The sequence below is a fragment of the Colobus angolensis genome, unplaced genomic scaffold, assembly GCF_000951035.1.
Source record: "Colobus angolensis palliatus isolate OR3802 unplaced genomic scaffold, Cang.pa_1.0 Scaffold35, whole genome shotgun sequence".
NCBI lineage: Eukaryota > Metazoa > Chordata > Mammalia > Primates > Cercopithecidae > Colobus > Colobus angolensis.
The window spans coordinates 2853517-2861113 of record NW_012116821.1 but is presented as its reverse complement, the minus strand read 5'-3'; the positions used below and the strand labels follow the sequence as shown (position 1 = coordinate 2861113).

Below are 7597 nucleotides of genomic sequence, written 5' to 3'. Positions count from 1 at the left end.
AAAACAACTTTTTGCTTTGTTAGTGTAAGCTATTGTTTGTTTTCTATTTTATTTATACCTGCTTTTATCTTTTTTTTTTTTTTTTTTTTTGAGATGGAGTCTTGCTCATGGCCCAGGCTGGAGTGCAGTGTGGCGTGATCTCCGCTCACTGCAAGCTTCGCCTGCCAGGTTCACGCCATTCTCCTGTCTCAGCATCCCGAGTAGCTGGGACTACAGGCGCCCACCACCTCGCCCGGCTAATTTTTTGTATTTTTAGCAGAGACGGGGTTTCACCATGTTAGCCAGGATGGTCTCGATCTCCTGACCTCTTGATCCGCCTGCCTCAGCCTCCCAAAGTGCTGGGATTATAGGCAAGCCACCACGCCCGGCCTATACCCGCTTTTATCTTTATAAATACTTCCCGTCTATTTTCTTTGGGTTTAATTTGCTCATCTTATTCTAGATTCTTAAGATAAAAACTTAGATTAATTTTAAACTTTTTTTTCTTTTCTAATACAAGTATTTAAAACTATAAATTTTCCTCTAAGGACCACCTTACCTGCATCCCACACATTTTCATATGTTGTATCTTTATTATCAGAGTTTAAAGTATTTTCTAATTTTCTTCTTAGATTTCTTCTTGTGATTTTTGCTTTTATCCATGGTTTATTTAGAATAACTAGTTGTTTAGATTCACGAAGTTAGTGAGGCCTAGTGGCAAGCCATGGAGAGCGCTCTCCCCACCGCCAGCTTCCTATACTGGGCTGGCACGGGCACTGCGGCCTACCTAGCCCTGCACATCTGCTACTCGCTCTTCACGGCCCTCTGGGTCTGGGGAGTGGGGCACAAGGCCCAGGGCTGGGAGAATGGGCAGTTGTCACAGGTAGTACTGATGGAATTGGAAAATCGTATGCAGAAGAGTTAGCAAAGTGTGGAGTTAGCAAAGCGTGGTTGTCCTTATCAGCAGATTCAGGATAAACTTGACCAGGTTTCCAGGAAAATCAAAGAAAAATTCAAAGTGGAGACAAGAACCATTGCTGTTGACTTTGCATCAGAAGATATTTATGATAAAATTAAAACAGGCTTGGCTGGTCTTGAAATTGGCGTCTTAGTGAACAATGTGGGAATGTCATATGAGTATCCCAAATACTTTTTGGACATTCCTGACTTGGACAATATGATCAAGAAAATGAAAATACTAATATTATTTCTGTTTGTAAGATGACACGATTGGTACCCCTGACACGATGGAAAGATCTAAAGTGGCGATTCTGAACCTCTCAGCTGGCAGAGGCATGTTCCCCGTCCCACTATTGACCATCTGTTCTGCAACCAAGACTTGTGTTGATTTCTTCTCTCAGTTCCTCCATGGGGAGTATAGGAGCAAGGGCATCTTTGTGCAGAGTGTCCTGCCATACTTCATAGCTACAAAACTGGCTGAAATCTGAAAGCCAACTTTGAATAAACCCTCTTCGGAGACATTTTGAATCTGCAATTAAAACAGTAGGCCTGCAATCCCAAACCAATGGATACCTGATCCATGCTCTTATGGGCTTGATAATCTCAATCCTTCCTTCTTGGATTTATTTTAAAATAACCATGGCTATGAACAAGTCTACACGGGCTCGCTATCTGAAGAAAACCAAGAAGAACTAAGCATTGATAACTGCATTATAAATTGGCCAGATGCTCCAGCCTATGCAAGCTTACTGCAAGGCACCTTACTGGTCTTGAAAATCTGAAGTCATTTCAAATAGTTATTAACATGACTAAATGGTATCTTAATTAAGAGGAAAACAGAAGTTGCTTTTAAGGGTTTCTGACATATATTCTGGATACTACCAGATGTAATTTTGAAGTTTAATATAAATGTTCATTTCAAACGAATATAGAACTAATATTGTCAAGAACAGCTAATAGGAAGGAATACTATTATAGCAAATCACAGAATGAAAGACCCAAACATAAAACTCAGCAGTTTTTATCTGCTCCAAAATGCCATTGATCATTATTCCTGTATTTTCTCTGAAACTGATTGTAAAAAGTTATGTCCAGCTACTCTTTTGTTTTTGACACTTTGAAGAAATGGAGATTAGTTGATTTGATTTGTTTATAAGCAGACACACTGCAATTTACAAAGGTATCTTTAAGGTTTTATAAAATTATGTTCCAATTTGTACATTTATATGGAATCATTCTTTATCAAGGGTAGCTAATGACATAAAAATAATTGTGAAATATAGTTATTTCCGACACATGAAATTCACTAAACTGTGCTTTTTTGTGATGCATATTTCTTCTCAGTTTAAATGTATGTAAATATCAGTGCTATGTGGTATGATTTATAAAGATAAATGGGTCAAAGTGTATATTGAGACTGGCAGCCATCTATGATACCACTGAAACCCTAACCCAGAAAAGTGGCCTGCTTGGACACCCAGGCTTCTTTGTTTCTGCATTGAACCAATATTGCTCACACATGTGACACAGACTAGTCCTATAAAAGTAATGACATCATAGAAATAGCATTATAACTTTTAAATTGATACTCTATAGGTAGATACTGATATAATTAGTTTTAATAAAACATGCTGTAACCATGGTATACAACAAAAAGACATTTCTTTGGTGATTGAACTTAAGGCCATATTTACACTGATTTAATATGACTGACTTTTATCCTGCTTCATAACTTGTATAGGGAACTCACCAAGAAAGAATTCAATACTGTGAAATATGCAACAAGAAGATTGGCCTTTACCAAATTTGTGGTTCCTAAGTTCTGAGTTTTAAGCATCAGTAGATTTGTATTAAAAAAAAAAATTGGGGCCTCAGTTTCTGGCTTTTAATTTTGCCAGTTAAGGACATAAAACAAAAACAAACAAATCAAATAACCATCTGCTTTCAGCATCATTATGTAAAAGAAAACATATTTTAGCCCCTAAAATTAGGAATAATATAATCTAAGAATAAAGGTTGTCATTTAAATGGAATAAATATAGCTTTATGAAAAAAAGAGTAAGTTGTTTAATTTCTACATATAGCTATTCATTTCTAACTTAATTGTTTTGTGATCAGAGAATCTGTAAGATTTTAATCCTTTTGTTTATTATTTAGTTTAGTTTGTTCGTTTATTTATTTATTTATTTATTTTTGAGACAGAGTCTCACTCTATTTCCCAGACTGAAGTGCAGTGACATGATCAAAGTTCACTGCAGTCTCGAATCCCTGGGCTCAAGAGATCCTCCTACCTCCACCTTCAGAGTAGCTGGGACTACAGGCACACACCACCATGCTTGGCTAATTTTTTTTTTTTTTTTTTTGAGACATAAGGTCTCTTTATGTTACCCAAGCTGGTCTCAAATGCCTGGGCTCAAGTGATCCTCCTGCCTTAGCCTCCCAAGTACTGGGATTACAGACACAGAGCCACTGCCTTGCTCTATGTTTAGTAAGTTTTACTCTTACTAAAACTTGTTTCTCTTCCTCGTGTTGACGTCTCTTTTATCTGGTATTAAGGTAGCCATCTCAGATTTCTTATATGTACTGTTTACATAGTATATCTTTTTCCATTATTTGATTTCATTCCCTCTGATACTTTACACAGAGTAACCCTTTTAAACAGCATGTAGTTAGGTCTTGATTTTTAATAAATCTAGTCTGACAATCTGTTTTTAATGAGCGTGCTTAGTACCTTTACATTCGATGTAATTATTGATATGATTAGATTTAGGCCTACCATTTTATTTGTCCTCTGTTAAATAAAATACCAAGAGTTACAAAGAATTAAAATATAAGATCAGACTGTATAACTATATAACTGATCTTATATTTTGATTCTTTATAACTCCTTTCCTGCCTTCTTTTAGTTTAATCAAAAATTTTTATCACATTCCATTTTAATTTCTCTACTGGCTTTTTAGCTATACTTCTTTGCCTTATTTTTAAGTGACTATTCTGGAAATAACCACTAAAATAACCACTAAAAATATGCATATTTATCATAATCACCTTGATCTTGGACTTCTAGCCTCCACAACTATAAGAAATAAATGTCAGCTATTTAAGCCACCCAGTGTTTGGTGTTTTGTTACAGCAGCTTGAACTGACTAAGACAATTCTTGTTCTGCACAACTTTCAGTAGTAAGCAATGATAATGAAGAAACCACAGCGGAAACAACACCAAATGCTGATGAGGAGGTGAAACAACAGAACTCTCTCTCATCCAGTACCTCCATCTAGGCAATTAGTACTGTGCAGAAGAAGACATGTCCAAGAGCTTTCATTAAAGCACTATTTTTAATAGTAAAAAAAATTAAAATTAAAAACAACCTATATGCCCGTTAGCAAGAGACTAAATAAAGAAATTGTGGACTATTCATAAAATAGAATATTATATGAGAGTGAAATGAAATAATTAGAACTGTAAGAATAAACAGATTTCAGAAAAAAAAGATGTTGAATGGGAAAGAGAAATTTGCTGACATTTACATATATTATGATATCTTTCGTATGAATTACAACAAGGGTATATTGTTTATAGTTAAATACATGTATTCTAAAATTCAGAAAAAATCAAAAGGGATGCTGAACATAAAATTCAGGATATTTTTTATTTCTGCAAGGGAACAAAGGAGGAAAGAAGAAAAAAGAATGAGTTTAAATTGAATGTATAATATTTTACTTCTTGTGTTATATGTGGGTACAGGGGAGAGTATTATATTTTATTATATTATTATCTAAAAGGGTTTTTGTATTCCTATAGTATTTCCAAATAATTTATTTTTAGAGACAGGGTCTCACTCTGTCCCTGAGGCTGGAATGTAGTGGCATGATCATAGCTCACTGCAGCCTCAAACTCCTAGGCTCAAGTGATTCTCCCACTTCAGCCTCCTGAGTTGATGGGACTTCAGGTATGCACCACCACACGTGGCTAATTTTGTTATTTTTTGTAGAGACGGAGGTCTTGCTATGTTGCCCAGGCTGATCTCCAAGTCCTGGCCTCAAGCTATCCTTCCACGTCAACCTCCCAAATTGCTGGAATTACAGGCTTAAGTCACTGTGCCTGGCCAGTATTTCCTAATTTTTTGATGAATAAAATTACTTTTTAATTTCAAAAGTAATAAGATTGCTTTTTTTGCTTGTTTTTTAAAGATGGAGTCTCTGTCTTTTAAGACAGAGCTCCAGCCAGCTTTATCGCCCAGGTTAGATTGCAGTGGCTCGATCTTGGTTCACTGTAACCTCCACCTCCCAGATTCAAGCAATTCTCCTGCCTCAACCTCCTGAGTAGCTTGGATTACAGGTGTGCACCACCACGCCTGGCTAATTTTTGTATTTTTAGTACAGACGGGGTTTCACCATGTTGGCCAGGCTGGCCTGAAACTCCCGACCTCAAGTGATTATTGGATTTTTAGAAATCAGGTTACCAAACATAGAATGATCTGGTTTTTATGAAATGCAACTATATGTATAAATATAGATAGATAGAAATGTTTATGTCTAGAATCTTTTGTGACTTTTTACTGTTTTCATTAAACTTGTCTGCATTGGCCCATTATTGTAATAAGCATGTGAGTGGATTGATTCTAGTGGGAATAAATATGTAGAGCAAAGAAAAAATGTAGCACAGGACAGAACCTTGGGGAATGCTGACATTTGAGGGACAGAAGGTGGGAGGGGGTGACAGCAACAAAGATGGATTAGTCAGAGAGGAGAAAAATCCAGAGTATAATTCCCAAGAAGCCAATAAAGGACAGGGCTTTAAAAGGAAGGGCGCTGAACAGTTTAAACTCTCCAGAGAGGAGATCGGCTGCCTGGAGGTCTGGCAAGAGAGTGCTGTGTTTGGAGACTGTGAGGGCGTGCTTTCTCCAAGGGAGTGGTCAAGTAGTAGGGAGGCCAGTGTGCAAGAGTTTTCAGAAAGAATGGGGCGTGAGGAAGGAGGGCAGGAAAGCCACCAATAGTGAATAGAATTAAAGACCTTCGGGCACTGAAGCAGATTGTCATCTTCATACTAGGAATAGCCAGAATACAAACTCGAGGATGTTGAGATGACAGTTACCCTAGGAAACCCTATGAGAGAGTGGTACCCTGGCAACGGGTACCAAGCTGCTCCATTGCACTGTACTGAAGATGTGCTGGGACTCATTCTAGTGTAGTGCGTCAAGTAGCCTGTAGTCTTTGCTTAGCGGGAAAGACGTTTGTGTAAACCCACGGCCTTGGTGGTGAAATCACTTAGCAGCTTCTACATAACAACAAAGATGACAGCAGCAACTGGCACAATTTGATGTTAGAAAGTTTCCGTAATGTGACAAGAAGCATTTATAAATTCATTTGGCTACTAGGGAAAATGCTCTCTCATCTAGTTTCTCTATCACATAGCCAGGTTCCGTTAGGATGAGGACACAGTAAAAACTAAATACTGCAGACAAAGATTGAAAGGGAGGGGGAAGGCATGTGTTTAGAAAGTGTGCTTAGAAAGCAGACAAGTGTGTTTAGAAAAAGCACTGTTTGTTCTTCCTTCATCTTAGCCAGGGAGCCCTGGGATGGCACAGTATCAGTGTGTGTGTGTGTGATGGAATCGTACTCTGTCGCCTAGGCTGGAGTGTGGTGGCACAACCTCAGCTCACTGCAACCTCTGCCTCCCAGGTCCAAGCAGTTTCCTGCCTCAGCCTCTCAGGTAGCTGGGATTACAGGCACGTGCCACCATGCCTAGCTAATTTTTGTATTTTTTTTTTTCTAGTGGAGGTGGCATGTCTTGAACTCCTGGCCTCAAGTGATCCACCCACCTCGGCCTCCCAAAGTGCTGGGATTACATGCGTGAGCCACCACGCCTGGCCAGCATCAATATTGATATATATCGATGTGTATAGATCAATAGATAGAAGTATATATGTTATGTGTATGTGTATGTATATATAAAAATTTACCCATGCACAGTATTTATTTGAGTATCATGTGCTAAGCAGCATACTTCACAGTTTACTTGAGTTATTTAATCTTTACATAATCCCAATTAGGTAGGTACTATCATTATCCTCCTTTTATAAATGAACAAAAATTTTTAGAAGTTATGTGATTTCCTTGAGATCACATAGCTACTTGTTTTAAAGTAATTTCCTGGGTATTATGGAGGGCAAAAACTGTAGACATAATAACTCCCATTGAGGAGCTTTCATGCTGGAAATACAAATTAGGCCCATATGGAGTTAACACCGCCTAAGAGCAGCATGTAAATGCTGAGTTAGAGGGGCCAGGCATTCACTCCTGGCTGGGGCAACCAGAAGATTTCTAAAAGGAGGGAGTTTTAAAATTTCACTTTGAAGGTTGGGAATTCCTTTTACCATAAGATCAGAACAATGTCTATTTATTTATTTCCTTTCTTTTTTTTTTTTTTTTCTTGAGACTGAGTCTTCCTCTGTTACCCAGGCTAGAGTGTGGTGGCACAATCACTGCTCACTGCCGCCTCTACCTCCAGGGCTCAGATGATCCTCTCACCTCAGCCTCCTAAGCAGCTGGGACCACAGGTGCACACCACCATGCCCAGCTAATTTTTAAGTTATTTGTAGAGACAGGGTCTCCCAGTGTTGCCCAGGCTGGTCTTGAACTCCTGGGCTTAAGCTGT

The 7597-nt window shown here is 38.2% G+C and overlaps 1 pseudogene; it reads left to right on the top strand.

The window, feature by feature from the left end:
* Positions 1 to 703: 703 nt before the first annotated feature.
* LOC105519417 lies at positions 704 to 1635 on the top strand (annotated as a pseudogene).
* The last annotated feature ends 5962 nt before the right edge of the window (positions 1636 to 7597 follow it).